Source organism: Phasianus colchicus, unplaced genomic scaffold (assembly GCF_987193195.1).
Source record: "Phasianus colchicus unplaced genomic scaffold, bPhaCol1.hap1.1 HAP1_SCAFFOLD_53, whole genome shotgun sequence".
Classification (NCBI taxonomy): Eukaryota; Metazoa; Chordata; class Aves; order Galliformes; family Phasianidae; genus Phasianus; species Phasianus colchicus.
Window position 1 is genome coordinate 401,249 of NW_028325230.1, and position 16,730 is coordinate 417,978.

The following is a 16,730-nucleotide window of genomic DNA, read 5'->3' on the forward strand; positions in this document are numbered from 1 at the left end:
CCATAAAAGCATGAAAAAAAAAAAAAAAAAGTAATGAAGTAATGACTGGCAGCCAATTGGGCAAGGGGGGAGGGAGGGGGTTATCGATGGACAAGCTAGGATGGTCCACATGTTTTGATTCCAGTCTGTCCTCAATGGCAATTGGTGGCATTTCTAATAAATAGGGGAGCACAGATTTCTATACTGATACAGCAAGATGCTGAGAAGCTGCATGTGCAACAAAAGGGCTGAGACTACCGGTGTGAATGGAGCGAGTGCTGTCTGCCAAACTGCCAGGGTCAGCTTTGGCTCCCCAGTGAGAAATCTGTGTCATCTACTTGCACAGCAATTAAAGACCATTGTGAAATTATTTTAGGATTTGGTTCCTCAGTGGGTGAACCTGGCACCTGCCCGCATGGCAGCGTGAAGCCCTTTGGCTCAAACATCGATCCCAAACCCCAAAGAAGTCGGGAGGCTGTAGAGTGCGTACTTCGTGCAGCCCCTGCACTCCTCGAGTCAGAGATCACTGACGTACTGCAGGACCCCATTTCTGTTGCGGCACGACAGGGGATTGCTGAAGTCACTGCAGATTTGGAGAAAAGACAGATCATCTCCAGAATGCACTCCCCATACAAGCGGCCCACGTGTGTGGGGCACAAGCCCCATTCTGGGGGCAATGACCCCCACCTGTGGGGCGCTACCCCCACCCCACTGTCACAGCCGTGTGCGGAGGACACCATCACCCCACTGCGCACAGCCATCAACTTCTCCCAGGACTCCACGCACCCCACAGGCATCCCTGACCCTGCCCTCAACCCCACGGTGACATGGGCACGGAGCGAAGGGGGACAGGTAGTGTGGGGGGAGGTGAGGAGACATGAGGGGACATGTGGGGACACGGGGTTGATGTGTGGGGTCATAAAAAGCCAAAAATGAAACTTGGAGTTGAAGAAAGGCCCTTGGAAAAAAATACATTAAAGTATAAAGAAGACAGAAGCTGCGTGAACATTAATACGGCCCTGTGCTTTCTGCCAACGGGCTTTAATTTCGTTATCATTAAATTTGCTGGGCAGTTACACTTTGGTAATGCGAACATTTAGAAAAGATGCAACGGATGCTGGCAAAAGGAAAAAAAAAAACCTCTTTTTTTACAGCTATTTATAAGCACTTAGCACAGCTCTCCTGGGTTTGGAGAAGTTTCCCTCTTTTTTCTTCGTCTTTCCCCCCACACACCCTCCACTTCTAACTTCGTGTTCTGCCCCCGTCATTACGAGACACAGAGAGAACGAATCGCCAGGGACTGCGCCGCGGGTCCCCGGCAATCCGTCAGAAAAGTTCTTTCCGCGGTCTCTGCTGCCACCTCGTGGCCAATGCGCGGAACTGCCGCTGCCCGCTGCTTAGGCCGGCAAGCGGTATAACGCATGCGCGTAGAAACGCGGAAGTGGCGTTTTAACCGCTCTGCGCAGCTAATCCGCCACTCTCTGTGGTGATCAGTCCTCCAGGTAATAGCGAACACGCGCCCGTCAACTGAAAGATAGCAATTGTTTCGACAAACCACTACGGGGACGGGCAAGCAGCCGATTCTCGGACCGCCGGCTCAGCGATATTCTCCCCTTCTAATCCAGGATGCCCCTCGTCTATTTCCGCCCTTTTATGCCCGAGCCCACCCGGGAACGGACCGGGTCGGCTCAGGGCTGCCTCTCAGCGCCTCGTGGCACCCAACGTGCTTGCCGCCGCGGTGGAGGAGCAGACGTCCCGTTCCAGCCCCAGCTCTGCACCGCAGCGTTCCTGGAAAAGCAAGTCTCGCGAGAGCAACGCGCACGTGCGAATCTAGGCACTGCGCACGCGGCAGTCTCTCTAGGCACCGCACTACGCAGGCGCGGTTCTCGAGACAACAGCACGGAGTACGGACGCGCGGTTCATGAGAAAGCACAACGCATGCGCCAGTGGTTTAAAAAAAAAAAAAAAAAAAAACCACACACCACTACGCGCGCACTGGATTCTGCTCCGAACGGGGCATGCGCCGGATTCTGCCCGCCACGGCGCATGCGCCTGTCTGTGCCCCGCAATGCGCATGTGCCAAGTGCTCTGCGCACGCGCCAGCTGCAAGAGCGCATTGGGCATGCGCGACCGTTCGCACCGCTCTGCGCATGCGCGAGTCTCGGCACCGCGATGCGCATGCTCTCCTCACGGCCGCAAAACGCATGCGCCATCGTTTGCAGTGCGCATGCGGCAAGCATGTCACCGAACTGCGCGTGCGGCCGCCTTGGCACGGCACTGCGCATGCGCTTCTCGCGCGCGGATTACGGCGTACGCTCGTTTTCGGGCACGCACCTACGCGTTCGCTTTTTTCGTCGCCTCATTGCGCAAGCGGCGGGTGCACGGTCCGCCTAGACAGTACGTTCTGGAAGCAGACCGGGGCATAAAACCGCCCGAGGAAATAGACAAGGAGCATTCTGGATTGGAAAAGAGAGAATAGTGTCGCGGAGCCGGCGGTCCAAGTATTGCCTGCTCACCTGCATCTCAGGGCTTCGAAGAAATGGATGCTATTGGAAAGCTGGACGGCGCATGCGCACTACTTCCCGGAGGACCGAGCATAACGCAGATCGGCGGGGTGCCTGCGCAGAGGAGCAGGACCGTGCGCGCACCACTTCCGGATCAAACACCTCACCTGTGAGGACAGGCTGAGAGAGCTGGGGCTGGGGCAATACATGTTGGGGGATGAAAGGGCTGAGCATACCCAACCCCTTCAAAGCAGTGTCTTTCCACCCCAGTTTTTGGACTGCAGCACCAGCCCCACACAGGGTCCAGCCTTCTCCGGTTTGATCTCGTGCAGGATATTCTTGCAATGTGTGTGACAAAATATACATATATACACCTATATACAGAGCGGGCATTCCTGGGAAGATTTGGCTAGACGATAAGTGATGCAAACTATCTGAGATCTTCCCCAAGTTAAGTAGAAGGACTCCCCAAAAGAACTATGACAACGGAGTTCACGAAATATAAATATTATCCAATTCTAATGCAGAAACAACATTTGATTCCCACAACACCACCTCCTATCCGTCTCCCTCAGAGATTCCCAGGAGCACCTCAGGCTGCTGCTTTCTCGTGACAGCCTGGCCATCTGCCCCAGCAGCTCCTTAAGCAGAGTACGCCTGCAACTAGCTTCCTTTAACTGGCTGGTAGGTATGGTGAGATAGTTCCTTTACGGGAATCGAAATGGAAATCACAATGAGTTGGATGGCATCCTGCTTTTCTTCTCCAGTGCCAGAGAAGTCCACATATTCCAGCACCACAAAAGGTCATGCACACAGCCCAGTGCTGCGGAAGGCAGTTCTGTCCAACACCGCGACGTCTCTGCCACCCAACGCAGCTTGAAGCCACCGTGCCTCAGCCTCCATTTTGAGCTGGGGCCAGAAGGCCGCCCCGCCCTATAGCCCCACCCTCCCTTCATTGTGAGTTAGGCCGGAAGGCTGCACTGCCCAATAGCACTGCAGGCCGCTGCCCCACCCTCCATTACGTGCCAGGCAGGCACACAGCATAGAAGACTGTGGGCGCACCCCCCCACGGCATTCACTGTCTGCACACCCTTGCGACAGGGACGAGAGGCAGTGGGCGCTACGGGGCCAGGGGCAGCTGTCCTTGCAGGCCCCAGGAAGGAGAGTAGCTTTCAGCGGCCTTCGGCCACAGCTTTTGGAGGCTGAGGGTCTCTTCAGGTCCCTGCGACCATGCCGCAGAGACAGGCAAAGTGCTGCCAGCCCTCTCTGCGCCGGGGCCCGGCCCAGCCCCCTGCCTGCCCCGCACAGCGGGAGGAGCACAGGCGGGAGCTGGAGGCGCTGCGGGCCCAGCTGGAGGGCGAGCGGCTCCGCTCCCAGGAGATGCAGCGCCGCCGGGCCGTCGAGAGACGTGAGCTGCAGGAGGCGGCAGAGCGGGAGCGGCAGCTCCTGGCCGACCGACTGCGCTCCAACTGGGAGCGACAGCGGGCGTCAAAGCTGCAGCGCCTGCGGGAGCAGAGCCAGAGGCAGCGGGAGGCGGACATCCGCCAACTGCTGCAGATGAAGGAGGCCCAGCTCCGCCAGACGCAGGAGCGGCTGCAGCAGCGGTGCAACAACGCCAACCGCCAGGTACGGGATCTGCTGCGGCAGCTAGCAAAGGAGCTGCTGAGTGGCGAGAGCAGCAGAGAGGCCCACAGACTGCAGCAGGAAGTCCAGCGGCAGCTCTGCAGGAAGCCCTGTGCAGAGCAGGCCGCCCACGTCCTGCGCCTCCAGCGCGAACTGCAGGAGCAGAGGAGACGCTTCCTGCATTACATCCTGGAGCACGGACAGGGGCAGCCGCCCGCCTCCTGCAACGGGGCCAGGGCTGCAGCCGCTGGGCCGCGCACACGGCAAAGGCCAGCCTGCCGTCGGGCTGTAGCAGAAGCGGGTGTTCAGGCTGCAGAGCAACAACAGGCCTGCCCACCTGAGCACAGGGAGCTGCGGGAGCAGAGTGCCCATCTGCTGAGGGCACTGAAGGACTTGCAGAGACAATGCAGCCTCCTTGGAGAGGAGAACTGCCTGCTGAGGAGCAGAAGCTCTCAGCAGATGAGGGAGGAGGTGGAGCGGCTCAAGGACAAGACGCATACGCTCAGCCTCCTTACCAAGCAGCTGCGGGAAACAGTCCGGCAGCTCAAGGAGGCCTCTTCCACATCCAGAGGGGCCCCAGAAAAGGCAGAGGAAGCCAACCAGCTGCAGGGGCAGCATTTGGAAAAGGAGAGTGGGAAAAAGCTGGAGCCGCACGGAAATCCAGAACAGGAATGGCTGGAGAAGTCGGGAGGGTGGCTGATGGCAAGCTGCAGCCTGCATTCTCGCAGACGATCACCAGCACTAATTCGAAGATTCATAGCTCGTCACAGCTACAATCCTTTTGAGGGCCCTAATGAGGACCCAGAAAACGAGCTTCCACTGACTGCTGGACAATACCTTTACATCTTCGGAGACGTAGATGAAGATGGCTGGTTTCTGGGAGAGCTGACGGATGGCACAAGAGGACTGGTCCCTTCCAATCTGGTGGAAGAAGTTTCAGATGATGACCTGGATACGACTGTGCCTCCACAGCTTCGTGATCTCCTGCTGGATACCGACGATGACGAGCAACTAGGCAGCAGGAGCGGTGGCAGAAAGTGATGGTCACCATCCAGAAATCTGTGTCCGTGTATTGGCTGAGCCTGGGGGATGCGGAGATTCCTCTCCATAATACGGCAGCATCCCATCAAGATTCCATATTTTCATCCACATAGATGAAGAATACCTCCTGCTCCACTTGATGTTCAACTGAAGCATGGTCCATCGGCACAAAGACCTTGAAAATTTATCACTTGTATGACTGGGAATTTACTACATTTGGACTGAAAAAAATCTAAAAAAAATTAAAAAACACCATAAAATAACCAAACTCAAAACGCACGTGTGAAGTCTTCTTGTTTTCTGGCAGTCCGCTTTTGTAAAGGTATGAGGAAAGCAAGAGGCTGAGGAAAGCCTCCAAAGTCTTTCTCAAGCGCACTACCTACAAGTATTGGAATCGAGAGAGAAAGGAATCATTACTGCTTGCTTCTGTTCTTCGGGATACCTGAAGTACCTTGGAAGGCCACACTTCCTGAGCAATATAAACATTCTGTCCCAAAGCAGCTCTTTGACCGTTTCCACTGGGTGATAAGGCATAGCGCTTGCATCATCTGAAGGCACGGACTCAGGTGCCAATCCAAATCCTTAACTGCAGGTCCTTACATTCTATACATACATGCTCAAGCTCCCTCTTGTAATTTTCCATCCATCCCTACGTGTCAGCAGAGCGCTTAACAAGTCTCCTTTAGTCTAGACACCAACTGCGCACACAACTGAGACACAGCTGCACCATTCCTAGAAAAACAGCTTTACAATTTCCCATAATAAAGTACCCGGCTCGCTCATATCCAACTTACTATAGGACACAGATTTATGCCTTATTTGCCCATCTCTGATATTGATAGCACCTGCCAGCCCCCAGAAATTACTATTTTAACACAAGGCCCAGAGGCAAAAACAACAGAATCCTACTAGAAATCATTCCGGTCAATGAGAATAGTTTTCTGCTGTGCCTGTTTCGAAAACCCATGTAATCAGTGACACGTGAAAATACGTGAACAATAGTCACCGCATCTCTGCGGCACTACCTGAAAATATAAATTTGCTGGAAAGCATTAAGGTTTGAATCTCAGGGTTACCAAGTGCTTTGGTACAAAGCCAGCATTCATCCGCCCTATACCACGGTGAGGCATTAAATTACCAGAAGGAGCAACTCCACCTATTTCACTGATTACACTTTCGTCTTGGCCATACGTAATAGCTCAACTCTCTGCAACCAGCAGAGAAGACTGACCAGGCTTTAGGAAACGACATATTCATTGGCATCAGAGAGAGGCCTTTCTGACACTGACTTTTTTCACACAGCTCAGCTATCTCAAATGCCCACCCCCTGCCCCCTACACCCGGAAAAAAAACAGACAGACCCAAACAAAAAACACTTGCACATTGGACTCCTTGGGCTTGAGAGAGGCTTAACTGGCTTAACTTCTATTGTGCGCTAGTAACATGGAGCGCAAGAAAAGCTTTCCAAAGGGAATGAGCTGGAAACTGGGTATGTGAACAAGTAATCCTCAAAAAAGGAGCGCCTGCCGCAGCTGGCTGGGGAGGGCCTGCGTATACCCCGTGCCCTTGTGGGCTATCTGTCCAGCTGCAGGAGGACCAGAGAAGGGCAGCTGAAAAGATGAAAAGCTGCAGCTGAGCCTGATAGACCCGCACAGCTCTCGGGCCATCTTGCCGATGGCAGCTGTGACGCATCGATTCGTTCTATGCAGGTGAATTAATTTTTTCCATCTGCAAACTTAGGTGGAGAACTGCAGTTTTCGTTAGTCTTTGTGGAAACGCTGTAATGGTCCACACTAATCTCAAAACAGCAACTCTGTGCTGTGACTGCCTGCGTAGACCTGCTGGGGCCTAAATTTTAGGGCATAAAAAAGAATAAAAAGCCAAAAATGAAACCTGGAGTTGAAGAAAGGGAAAAATACATTAAAAGTAGGAACAAGACAGAGGCTGAGTGAACATTAATATGGCCCCGCGCTTTCTGCCAATGGGCTTTAATTTCGTTATCATTAAATTTGCCGGGCAGTTGCATTTTGGTCTGTGAACATTTAGAAACAATGCAACAGATGCTGGCAAAAAGAAAAAAAAAAAAAAAAAAGAACTTATTTTTTCACAGCTACTTATAAGCACTTAGCAGAGCTTGCCTGGGTTTGGGGTAGTCTCTCTCTTTTTTTCTTCGTCTTTCCCCCCACAACGCCCCCGCTTCCAACTTCGCGCTCTTCTCCCGCCATCACAAGACAGAGAGAACGGGTCGCCAGGGGAGAAAAACGCGGGCCGATCCCGTCAGAAAAGTTCTTTCCGCGGTCTTTGCTGCCACCTCGTGGCCCATGCGCGGAACTGCCGCTGTCTGTCGCCGCGTCCCGCAAGCAGCACAACGCATGCGCGTACAAATGCGGAAGTGGCGTTTTAACCGCTCTGCGCAGCTAATGCGCCGCTCTCTATGGTGATCAGTCCTCCAGCTAATAGCGACCGTGCGCCCGTCCACTTAAAGACAGCAATTGTTTCGACAGACCACGACGGGGACGGGCAAGCAGTCGATTCCCGGGCCGCCGGCCCAGCGATATTCTCCCCCTTCTAATCCAGGATGCCCCTCGTCTATTTCCGCCCTTTTATGCCCAAGCCCACGCGGAAGCGGACCGGTTGGGCTCACAGCTGCCCCTCAGCGCCTCGTGGCATCCAACTTCCTCTCCGCCCCGGTGAACCAGCAAAGTCCCTTTCCACCCCCAGCCCTGCACCGTCCCCCAGCCGTTTAAAAGCCCTCCCAGCGGCAGTGGAACGCGAGCAGCTCGGAGAGTCGCGGTCGCGGTACTGGCGTGCAGCAGCACCGACGCGGCAGCAACCCGCGAGCAGCGAGCCTCGGGAGAGCAACGCGCACGCGCGAGCCCGGGCACTGCAGTGCGCATGTGCCGGTAGCGGCTCGGCGCTACGCATGCGCCCCTCTCGGCAGAGCACTACGCGTGCCCAAGCCTAGACGCTGCACTGCGCAAGCGCCACCCTCCGCACCGCACTACGCATGTGCCTGTTCCCGAGGCAGGCTCGAGCGTCAGACCGTCGGAGGAAATAGACAAGGAGCACTTCCGACAGCAAGAGAGAAAACCGTTGCTGAGCCAGCAGGAATTGACTGCTCGACTGCATCTCAGGGCTTGGTAGATTTGAAAGCTATTTATGAGTTCTCTGGCGCATGCGTGCTGTTGCCTGGAGGACTAACCCTAACAAAGCTCGGCAGATTCGCTGCGCAGAGCGATGAGAACGTACGTACGCCACTTCCGCGTGCCTGCGCGCATGCGTACTGCTGCCTGCGGCACCGAACATACGCGGCCGCAATTCCACCGATTGGCCACGAGGGGGCACCAGAGACCGCGGAAACAACAGCTCCGACTGGACTGACGCGGAGCCGCGCCGCAGCTTCTGGCGCTCCGCTCCTTCTCTCTCGTGAGGGCAGAGGAAAAACGCAGTTAGGTCGGGGTTGAGGGAGGAGAGAATTACGTCAGTTGGAACAAGACGAAGAAAAACAAGGAAAACTTCTCTATGCCCAGCAAAACTCTGCTAAGTGCTTAAGAATATCGGTAAATAAATAAATAACGTCATCATCAAATTGATTTTGTCATGCTTTTTTTTTTTTTTTTGAAGGCAACTGAGGTGATGAAAAAGCTGGTGTCAATTGGACAGGAGGGCGCAGTGAAGCCAAGGATGGCGAGGAATGATTAACAATCCTTAACGTTGCAAAAGAAAACAAACAAAAAAACCACCAGTAAAACAACTTCTGTACCTGGCCATGCAACTCTGAGATCCCGTCTGGGTCTCCCGGCGCTTGTAAATATCCACCGGGTCAATTTTGATATCGAGCGATTTGTTGTCAGTTCTTCCATTCACAGTCAATGCCAGGATCTGCCGCCGCAGGGCGTTCTGACCATGGGCACCACTGCTGAACTGTTTCAATATCAGTGGGATTCCCAGGCACGGTTTCAAGGATTTGGTCTACTTTTGACCCAAAGGGAGAATTGATATGAAATGCGAGGTATGCATAAGTCATCATGAGGCGTGTTTCTCAGCATCACCTTTGGGAAACAAAGGATTTTTCATAAAAGTCTCAATACAGCAGTAAAATAGAACACTGTATAAAAACAATGAGAACGCTTTGTGAGCAGGCAAGGAGCTTTACGACCTCTGCCTGGGAAATCCAGAGCCACTTGCCCACAGACTCCTCTTTGGCAGCTGTTCTAGATTCAGCTGAACATTCTGTTCCAGAGCACAACTCAAAACTACAGAGGAAACAAAGGGAGTTCTACATAGGCAGAATAAAAAGAATGCTATGTTTCTTCAGTATTGAAAAACCAACAACAGAAGCCATTCCCCAAATTCCACTGCGGGAAACATAGCGGCAGAGAAGAAAGCATCCATATTTCCCCGAACCAGTGCTCGAAGGAAAAAAGGAAAACAAACAAACAAACAAGTTTCACATGTTACCTGCTTGAAGGCGTATACCACTCTCACTCTTTAAAAGCATTAAAGAAAAAAAAGTAAAATGCATAGAGTAATCTCTTCCAACAACACGTGCATTTGGTCTGGGCAGCAAAGGGCGCAGCTCTGTATCACAAAGAACCGAAGGCATAAGCACCAGGCTCCTAAGTTCCAGCCAAACCAACCAAACGTGCCTATGGACAGGCAGAATCCTTAAGTAGGACAGCCAGTAAAAACGTCAAACAAAGCACCCGATTCTCAGCCTTCTTGTTCCTTTTTGAAAATCCAGAGGTCTCTGTGTTAGCTCCACCTCTAGCCTGTAAAGCCCGAGCTCGCCGTCTGGGGGAAGTCCAAGAAAAGGCTGGGTTATTACAGCGAGTCCCCAGTAGGATTGACATTTTTTCTCGCCTCAGGTCTCAGTTCTTTTACACATGCGAGGTATCTCTCAGGGTCATCTGGTGGTCTTTTGATGAAGGCCATGTCTTTCTTGCTGTGCACACTTGGACCTGGTTCAAGCTGAAGGATGCTTGACTCACTCCAGGCAGTCGTCTTATCAGCCACAACTCAGAAACCTTGCTGACAACACCAAGCTGTGGGGAGCAGCGACACGCCAGCAGTGACATGGGACGCCAACCAGAGGGACCCAGAGAGGCTTGAGCAGCGGGCACAGACAAACCTCATCAGCTTCAACAAATCCAGGCGCAGTGTCTTGCACCTGGGACAAGAGAACCCCCCACTACCAATACATGCTGGGGGATGAAAGGGCTGAGCCTAGGCCCGTCCCAAAAGAGCTGGTGGATGGCAAGCTGTACACGAGCCAGCAAAGTGCCCTCCCAGCCCGGAAAACCAGCCACATCCTGGGCTGCACCAAAAGACGTGCGGTCAGCAGGTGAAAAGAGGTGATCCTGCCCCTCTGCTCTGTGCTGAAGAGGCCTCACCTGGAGTACTGCGTCCATATGAAGAGCCCTCAGTGCAGAAGGGACATGGACCCGTTGGAGCACATACAGAGGACGGCCACAAGGAAAAAAAAAAAAAAAAAAAAAAAGAACCAAAGGATCAAACACCTCACCTGTGAGGACAGGCTGAGAGAGCTGGGGCTGTTCAGCCCGGAGAAGTGAAGGCTCCGAGGTGACCTGGTAACAGCCTTTCGATACCCAAAGGGGAGCTAAAGGAAAGAAGGAGGGAAAATTTAGGTTAGATATAAGGAAAATATCCTTCATAGCAAGGGACAAGGGGAAACGTTTTAAGCTGGGGAAGGGAAGATTTAGGTTGGATGGCAGGGGGAAGTTCTCCACAGAGAGAGCGGTGAGGTGCTGGAACAGCTGCCCAGAGAGGCTGTGGATGCCCCGTCCATCCCTGGAGGTGTTCAAGGCCAGGTTGGATGGGGCCCTGGGCAGCCCGGTCTAGTATGAAATGGGGAGGTTGGTGGTCCTGCATGTGGCAGGGGGGGGGGTTGGAGATCCACGATCCTCGAGGTCCCTTCCAACCCGGGACATTCTGTGACTCTGCGCAGTGGACCAGGTTGCCCAGAGATGCGGTGGATGCCCTGTCCCTTCCAAGGTGACACGCAGGGCAACCTGATCTAGCTGTGAATGTCCCTGTTCATTGTGGGTGAGTCGGACTAGATCATCATAAATGGTCGCTTCCGACTCTAAGGAGTCTCTGGTATGATACCTGAAGCCATGTCCACAAAGGACATCGATGGCATGGTGAGCAACCAGGGTAGGTGGGGAAGCCTGTGTGCTCAACAGCTCCGGGGAAACTCACCAAGTAGTCCAGTCGGGAAGATTCACATCAGCCATAGAGCCTCTCTGTGCCAGTCCCAGTATTCAGCACACCAGAGGTACTGCTTCATCACACTGGTGGGTCCCACAGCGGCAGAGCTAGCTATTGAATGGGGGCTAGGGGATGGAAGGAAGAGGGGTGGGGAGGTTGGGTATCATACAGACTAGGAAACTAACAGCATCCCCTGACAATTGGGATGGAGATATCTGGGGTGATCCAGACAAAGTGGTCCAGTAGAAGACAATCCTTTGTTTCCTAGAAAGACGAAGCCGGATCTGCCATAAAAACAGAAAGAACCCTAGGACCCTGGGGTGGTCGGCCACAACGTGCTCTGAGAACTGTGCCCTGACATCTGTTACTACTGACAAATCTGTAAGGGAGGTCTAGGAGAGAACCAGACAAAACAGGAACAGAATACTCGTGTTCAGTATGCTCAAGTAGTGGAGACTGCATTACACTAAGCGAGGATGAAGAAAACGGCCACTGGGGCTGGGGCTTTTCTTAAGCTCAGGTCCCAGCCTGATACACGCACCTCACTCTATCACCAGCCACGTAGCTTATTGGGCTGGAAGAATAAACCCCAGGGAGCAAGGCGAGCCCCTTGTGACCCCCATTCCATCTCTAAGTGAGCGTCCCACAGCCATCACCAAACCCACCTGCATACAAGCGATGCATGAACAAGGGATTCATGGCGTTCCATTATCTGCTCCACAGATTTCACAGTGCTTAAACCACTAACTAGAGGAGCCCCAGAAACCCTTAAACCCCATCGAGCTGCAAAACAGAACGGGATCCAAAGAGACACGGAGCATAATTTAAATACGCGCCCTTAAACAATACTCAGCATGGGCGGAATTAATCCGTGGCAGAGGAGACACAGAGGGGACAGGGGCAGAGGACACAGGGAGAACACAAAGACACAAGTAGGACACAGAGGGAACGTGTCATAAAATAGGTTGGGACAGTGTGGTAGTTTGGAGTCCCAGGTCGATGATTGTGCAATGAGAGTCATGAAAGAGGAACGGAGACTTCACAAGAAGGTACTGGGCTTGAAAAGAGTTGCAAAGGAAACCTGGAGAATGCAGAATCTCTTTACAGAAAAGCACATTAGCTCCAGGCGTTTCCAGAGTTGCAATGCTCAGTCAGCCAACCAGCATTACCTTGGGGCTGATTGAAGCATTCCAGACATGAGATAAGAGTAAAAGAGAGGAATGAACGTCAGTCTCTTCATTACCAATTCAGAGAAAAGCAGATAACCCCTTCACTCCCCTCAGAGAACAATTGGAAGGCATCATAAGGAGAGGCATAGCGGACATAGCTACTCTAAACCAACTTAGGATCCCCACAGAAAGGCAGAAGCCAAAACCCTGCAAAAAAGAAAGGATCACTTACCTCTTTCCAAGAACCAGAGCTCACCCAACAATCCACAGGAGGCAGTCTCCAGGAAGAAACCCTGCCTTTGGGGCTGCCAGCCCTTAAATGAGGAGAGGGAGGGGCTGGAGCCAGGCTCAGCCTCATCTGGTTCTCTAGGTGCATTGCTTCCACCTGTGCTTGCAGGGCTACACCCCTCACCAGGTGCTCCGTCACTGCTTCAGGCTGTGATCTCAAAGTTCCCATAAAAGCATGAAAAAAAAAAAAAAAAAGTAATGAAGTAATGACTGGCAGCCAATTGGGCAAGGGGGGAGGGAGGGGGTTATCGATGGACAAGCTAGGATGGTCCACATGTTTTGATTCCAGTCTGTCCTCAATGGCAATTGGTGGCATTTCTAATAAATAGGGGAGCACAGATTTCTATACTGATACAGCAAGATGCTGAGAAGCTGCATGTGCAACAAAAGGGCTGAGACTACCGGTGTGAATGGAGCGAGTGCTGTCTGCCAAACTGCCAGGGTCAGCTTTGGCTCCCCAGTGAGAAATCTGTGTCATCTACTTGCACAGCAATTAAAGACCATTGTGAAATTATTTTAGGATTTGGTTCCTCAGTGGGTGAACCTGGCACCTGCCCGCATGGCAGCGTGAAGCCCTTTGGCTCAAACATCGATCCCAAACCCCAAAGAAGTCGGGAGGCTGTAGAGTGCGTACTTCGTGCAGCCCCTGCACTCCTCGAGTCAGAGATCACTGACGTACTGCAGGACCCCATTTCTGTTGCGGCACGACAGGGGATTGCTGAAGTCACTGCAGATTTGGAGAAAAGACAGATCATCTCCAGAATGCACTCCCCATACAAGCGGCCCACGTGTGTGGGGCACAAGCCCCATTCTGGGGGCAATGACCCCCACCTGTGGGGCGCTACCCCCACCCCACTGTCACAGCCGTGTGCGGAGGACACCATCACCCCACTGCGCACAGCCATCAACTTCTCCCAGGACTCCACGCACCCCACAGGCATCCCTGACCCTGCCCTCAACCCCACGGTGACATGGGCACGGAGCGAAGGGGGACAGGTAGTGTGGGGGGAGGTGAGGAGACATGAGGGGACATGTGGGGACACGGGGTTGATGTGTGGGGTCATAAAAAGCCAAAAATGAAACTTGGAGTTGAAGAAAGGCCCTTGGAAAAAAATACATTAAAGTATAAAGAAGACAGAAGCTGCGTGAACATTAATACGGCCCTGTGCTTTCTGCCAACGGGCTTTAATTTCGTTATCATTAAATTTGCTGGGCAGTTACACTTTGGTAATGCGAACATTTAGAAAAGATGCAACGGATGCTGGCAAAAGGAAAAAAAAAAACCTCTTTTTTTACAGCTATTTATAAGCACTTAGCACAGCTCTCCTGGGTTTGGAGAAGTTTCCCTCTTTTTTCTTCGTCTTTCCCCCCACACACCCTCCACTTCTAACTTCGTGTTCTGCCCCCGTCATTACGAGACACAGAGAGAACGAATCGCCAGGGACTGCGCCGCGGGTCCCCGGCAATCCGTCAGAAAAGTTCTTTCCGCGGTCTCTGCTGCCACCTCGTGGCCAATGCGCGGAACTGCCGCTGCCCGCTGCTTAGGCCGGCAAGCGGTATAACGCATGCGCGTAGAAACGCGGAAGTGGCGTTTTAACCGCTCTGCGCAGCTAATCCGCCACTCTCTGTGGTGATCAGTCCTCCAGGTAATAGCGAACACGCGCCCGTCAACTGAAAGATAGCAATTGTTTCGACAAACCACTACGGGGACGGGCAAGCAGCCGATTCTCGGACCGCCGGCTCAGCGATATTCTCCCCTTCTAATCCAGGATGCCCCTCGTCTATTTCCGCCCTTTTATGCCCGAGCCCACCCGGGAACGGACCGGGTCGGCTCAGGGCTGCCTCTCAGCGCCTCGTGGCACCCAACGTGCTTGCCGCCGCGGTGGAGGAGCAGACGTCCCGTTCCAGCCCCAGCTCTGCACCGCAGCGTTCCTGGAAAAGCAAGTCTCGCGAGAGCAACGCGCACGTGCGAATCTAGGCACTGCGCACGCGGCAGTCTCTCTAGGCACCGCACTACGCAGGCGCGGTTCTCGAGACAACAGCACGGAGTACGGACGCGCGGTTCATGAGAAAGCACAACGCATGCGCCAGTGGTTTAAAAAAAAAAAAAAAAAAAACCACACACCACTACGCGCGCACTGGATTCTGCTCCGAACGGGGCATGCGCCGGATTCTGCCCGCCACGGCGCATGCGCCTGTCTGTGCCCCGCAATGCGCATGTGCCAAGTGCTCTGCGCACGCGCCAGCTGCAAGAGCGCATTGGGCATGCGCGACCGTTCGCACCGCTCTGCGCATGCGCGAGTCTCGGCACCGCGATGCGCATGCTCTCCTCACGGCCGCAAAACGCATGCGCCATCGTTTGCAGTGCGCATGCGGCAAGCATGTCACCGAACTGCGCGTGCGGCCGCCTTGGCACGGCACTGCGCATGCGCTTCTCGCGCGCGGATTACGGCGTACGCTCGTTTTCGGGCACGCACCTACGCGTTCGCTTTTTTCGTCGCCTCATTGCGCAAGCGGCGGGTGCACGGTCCGCCTAGACAGTACGTTCTGGAAGCAGACCGGGGCATAAAACCGCCCGAGGAAATAGACAAGGAGCATTCTGGATTGGAAAAGAGAGAATAGTGTCGCGGAGCCGGCGGTCCAAGTATTGCCTGCTCACCTGCATCTCAGGGCTTCGAAGAAATGGATGCTATTGGAAAGCTGGACGGCGCATGCGCACTACTTCCCGGAGGACCGAGCATAACGCAGATCGGCGGGGTGCCTGCGCAGAGGAGCAGGACCGTGCGCGCACCACTTCCGGATCAAACACCTCACCTGTGAGGACAGGCTGAGAGAGCTGGGGCTGGGGCAATACATGTTGGGGGATGAAAGGGCTGAGCATACCCAACCCCTTCAAAGCAGTGTCTTTCCACCCCAGTTTTTGGACTGCAGCACCAGCCCCACACAGGGTCCAGCCTTCTCCGGTTTGATCTCGTGCAGGATATTCTTGCAATGTGTGTGACAAAATATACATATATACACCTATATACAGAGCGGGCATTCCTGGGAAGATTTGGCTAGACGATAAGTGATGCAAACTATCTGAGATCTTCCCCAAGTTAAGTAGAAGGACTCCCCAAAAGAACTATGACAACGGAGTTCACGAAATATAAATATTATCCAATTCTAATGCAGAAACAACATTTGATTCCCACAACACCACCTCCTATCCGTCTCCCTCAGAGATTCCCAGGAGCACCTCAGGCTGCTGCTTTCTCGTGACAGCCTGGCCATCTGCCCCAGCAGCTCCTTAAGCAGAGTACGCCTGCAACTAGCTTCCTTTAACTGGCTGGTAGGTATGGTGAGATAGTTCCTTTACGGGAATCGAAATGGAAATCACAATGAGTTGGATGGCATCCTGCTTTTCTTCTCCAGTGCCAGAGAAGTCCACATATTCCAGCACCACAAAAGGTCATGCACACAGCCCAGTGCTGCGGAAGGCAGTTCTGTCCAACACCGCGACGTCTCTGCCACCCAACGCAGCTTGAAGCCACCGTGCCTCAGCCTCCATTTTGAGCTGGGGCCAGAAGGCCGCCCCGCCCTATAGCCCCACCCTCCCTTCATTGTGAGTTAGGCCGGAAGGCTGCACTGCCCAATAGCACTGCAGGCCGCTGCCCCACCCTCCATTACGTGCCAGGCAGGCACACAGCATAGAAGACTGTGGGCGCACCCCCCCACGGCATTCACTGTCTGCACACCCTTGCGACAGGGACGAGAGGCAGTGGGCGCTACGGGGCCAGGGGCAGCTGTCCTTGCAGGCCCCAGGAAGGAGAGTAGCTTTCAGCGGCCTTCGGCCACAGCTTTTGGAGGCTGAGGGTCTCTTCAGGTCCCTGCGACCATGCCGCAGAGACAGGCA

At 53.7% G+C, this 16,730-nt stretch overlaps 1 long non-coding RNA gene across 1 annotated transcript; it reads right to left on the reverse strand.

The window, feature by feature from the left end:
* Window positions 1–10,665: 10,665 nt before the first annotated feature.
* On the reverse strand, window positions 10,666–13,000 carry LOC149911900 (uncharacterized). Its single transcript, XR_016462753.1, has 3 exons — window positions 12,780–13,000; window positions 11,370–11,503; window positions 10,666–10,767 (listed from the first exon to the last, which is right to left on the reverse strand). It is a non-coding gene; the product is annotated as an uncharacterized LOC149911900 (long non-coding RNA).
* Between the last annotated feature and the right edge of the window lie 3,730 nt (window positions 13,001–16,730).